Source organism: Myotis lucifugus, unplaced genomic scaffold (assembly GCF_000147115.1).
Source record: "Myotis lucifugus unplaced genomic scaffold, Myoluc2.0 scaffold_55, whole genome shotgun sequence".
Classification (NCBI taxonomy): Eukaryota; Metazoa; Chordata; class Mammalia; order Chiroptera; family Vespertilionidae; genus Myotis; species Myotis lucifugus.
In genome coordinates, this window is record NW_005871103.1 from 6,054,708 (window position 1) to 6,058,861 (window position 4,154).

The following is a 4,154-nucleotide window of genomic DNA, read 5'->3' on the forward strand; positions in this document are numbered from 1 at the left end:
GTGCATTTTGACACAGACTATTCACATCTCTCTCAAATGACAAAGGATTGGGAATGAGGCAGGCCTTTGTAAACCAGTCAGCTGGCTGTCTGTTCCAAGTGAAGAGCAGTTACTTTAGTTCCAATTTTATTTTAGTTTTTTAAACAAAAAGATAGCTCCCTGCAGCAGTGTGGTTTCTTTGAAGACCGAGTACTTCTTAAAGCAGCAGACAAGAATAATCCAAGAGCAAACATTTAGTAGCAGGTAAGTGACACCGTTTACCCGGAGTGCTTTAGAACCACAGTGCTCTGGGGTGGTTTTCAAACTGTGATTTTCAACTAGTATAACACATCATGTTAGAAGCCCCACCCAGACCTTGTGAATCTAAATATTTGGAGATGGGACCCAGGAAAATGTATTTTTTTGGTTTTTGTTTTTGTGTGTAAGGACAATGGTTTATTCAAGAGCCAGCAGCCTAAGAAGATGGGGCGGAGGGGACTCTCATCCCAAAGACCATCTTAACATCTCAGTGCAGGCAGAGGTTTTTAAAAAGAGGGAGAGGAAAAGAGAACAAAGAGATCAAGGGGAGGGGTGAAAATTCCTCTGTGTGCACACCAGCAGAGTCTGTTTTCATAAGGACTTCAAGCTGGTCAAATGATGGCGTGGTGTCCTTCATCCTGGTTTCTGCCATCCTGGTCTTCGTCATCCTGCTTGTACAGTTGAAGGTCAGCAAATCTCCCAGAGCTGGGAGTCTGTATTTTCTGAAGTTTGTTCCTAGAATGCTTATACAAACATGCTGTTCATCTACAAGTTGCATATTAGATTCAGCATTTAGAGAAACAATGTCAAAAGAATGGCGGGTGGGTTATATCTACAATCTTCTTCCATCTGTTTTCTTCACACTATTGCCAGATCAGACTTTTCAAAATACTGATTTAATCACATTATTCCCTTGCCCCAAAATCTGCAGTAGGAAACTATGTCTTAATGAGGTCTCTCAGAGATACTTAAGTGCATTAGTATGTGAGAACCACTGTTCTAGAGTACTGATGCTAATGCATATGGCGTCACCGGGTAGGGCCAGGATACCCAAGTCACATGTGTGGTGATGCTGTTAGGGCCATAGCAAGGAAACATTGCACTGTTCACTTTTCTGCCTTCTCATCTAATAGAGTTAGGGTTTTGGCGGAGTCTCTCCTCGGACAGAAAACCATATGAACTATTTCATCTAGTAGAGCAGCGGTTCTCAACCTGTGGGTCTTGACCCCTTTGGCAGTTGAACAACCCTTTCACAGGGGTCGCCTAAGACCATCCTGCATATCAGATATTTACATTATGATTCATAACAGTAGCAACATTACAGTTATGAAGTAGCAACAAAACTAATTTTATGGTTGGGTCACAACATGAGAAACTGTATTTAAAGGGCCAGAAGGTTGAGAACCACTGTAGTAGAGGGATTTTATTTTTAAAAAAAGACGGATGGATAAGATCTTGCCTTTTCTATAGACCTCTTCTTCATCCACCATCAAAAGTTCTTTTGATCCTGTGTAAAAAGTCTTTGTTAATTAGGAAGATGAACCAGGTGCCTCAACTAGATGATAAAACAGTCAGGCATCCCTTAGGGCAGTGGTTCTCAACCTTCCTAATGCTGCGACCCTTTAATACAGTTCCTCATGTTGTGGTGACCCCCAACCATAAAATTATTTCCGTTGCTACTTCATAACTGTAATTTTGCTACTGTTATGAATCGTAATGTAAATATCTGATATGCAGGATGTATTTTCATTGTTCCAAGTTGAACATAATCAAAGCATAGTGATTAATCACAAAAACAATATGTAATTATATATGTGTTTTCCAATGGTCTTAGGCGACCCCTGTGAAAGGGTCTTTTGACCCCCCAAGGGGTCGAGACCCACAGATTGAGAATCGTTGCCTTAGGGTAACAAGGAGGAAAAATGACCTAGAATGACATACAAAAATAATGGTGCTTAGAGAAGAGTTCACTTTCTGAAGAACAATGGACTGGTAGAACAGAAAATCAAACTTTTTTTTAAAATATATTTTATTGATTTTTTCAGAGAGGAAGAGAGAGGGATAGAGAGTTAGAAACATTGATGAGAAAGAAACATCGATCAGCTGCCTCCTGCACACCCCCTACTGGGGATGTGCCAGCAACCAAGGTACATGCCCTTGACTGGAATCGAACCTGGGATTCTTCAGTCTGTAGGCCGACGCTCTATCCACTGAGCCAAACCGGTCAGGGTGAAAATCAAACTTTTAAAGGCATTTCGTGTGCAGCATAAAATTGATTTTTCAAAAAAATGAGTATTATAAATATTTCCATATTATATATATGAAGTATCAAACATTAACTCTTAAAGAAACTCTTGGTCAAAGATTTCTAACTACAACTTGATTATATTAACCAGTTTGTACGTGGCTCTTTTTTAAAAGTGTGTCTGTGTTGTGATCTCCACACGTTAAATGATTTTTTTTGTCCTGTGCCTATTCTCTAAGGTAAACAAAAAATGAAACAGTTGTTTAAAGAGAAGTTTGAGATGATAAATGATTTTATAGAACTTTTTGTTTTCTCTTGCCCACTTTTTAAATGATTCAGTGAGCTACTTGATTGTTAACTGAGTGGAGATTCCTCTTGCTTGAAGAAAATACCTTCAAGAAGAGCATTTAAAATTGCTAGTCAATTTTAGTAACTTGTATAGTCTTGTGAATAAACTCCCTGTAGTGACATTTTGTTAGTAGGCAAGTGACTTGGTAAACTAATTGAAAGCACAGTCAAGAAGGAATCTACAGCTAAAGCTGGTCAGTGGTTCATTTGAAGTTGGTGAAGAATTCAGGGTTAGGTCCTTCCAGTGTACATCTTCCTTTTATTCCTTCCATTTTCCTGTTTTTATACTTACTCCATCAGGTAAAGAGAACGATGCTGTCCACTTTGAAAGAATTGGGCTTTGAAAGAACTCTAAGAACAAAACAGAAACAAAAGGGTGACCATGCATATTTCCAAGAAAGGATGATTTCCTGTAACTGGTTATTATTACATCTAAGAAGTTCATGATATGTTGCTCTCACTGGCTGCAGTTTGCTAGGATATCAGTATCATCTTCTAATATAAACATCAAAGGACCTACGTGCTGCCGTAGGTAATTTGGCTCAGTGGATAGAGCATAGGCATGCAGACAGAAGGGTCCCGGATCTGATTCTAGCCAAGGGCACATGCCCGGGTTGCAGGCTCGATCCTCAGTAGGGGGCATGCAGGAGGCAGCCAATCAATGATTCTCTCTCATCATTGATGTTTCTATCTTTCTCTTCCTCTCCCTTTCTCTCTAAAATCAATAAAAAATATATTTTTAAAAAAGATCTTACATGCCAGCTATAATGTATTGCCTGACATCATTTGCACTTCACTTCAGTTCAGTTCCACCAAGTGGAGCAGCTGGAGAGAGAAGCCACATAGTGTTTGTGTGGAAGAGCCTACTTTAAGCGAAAATATTCTGAAATGAGAAGTTCTAGAGATCAATTGCCCCATGGAATATTATAAAAAATAAAGGCAAGAGAAGAACTATAGATCTGTATGAATTTTGTTTATTTGTTCAGTTATGTTTGGATATTTTTTGAGCTACAAAGTTTGAACTGGAAATTTGACATAAATAAATGTATATTCTCTATGACTATGGGAAGATCCTTGATGCTTAGCTTTTTCATGATGTGATAGCAATAGTACATTCCTCATAGGATTGCAGAGAGAATTACATAAAAACCAGGTTCCTATGCTGGGTGGCTCAGTTGGTTGGTTCATTGTCCCATACACCAAAAAGATTGCAAGTTCAACTCCCAGACAGGGCACATACCTGGGTTATGGGTTCAATCCCTGGTCAGAGTGCATACGGGAGGCAGCTGATTGATGTTTCTCTCTCATATCCATTTCTCTCTCTCTCTCTCTCTCTCTCTCTCTCTCTCCCCTTTCTCTCTCTCTAAAATCAATGAACATATCCTTGAGTTGGGATTAAAAAAATAATAAAGTTCTAGCATAGGACTTGGTCACATAATAAACACTAGACAAATGGTCTCTATTAATATTTAGGTTATTTTTGTTATTTGGTATATGCCTAATTTGATACATCTAAAATTTATTTTAAAAATTAGAATGGCAG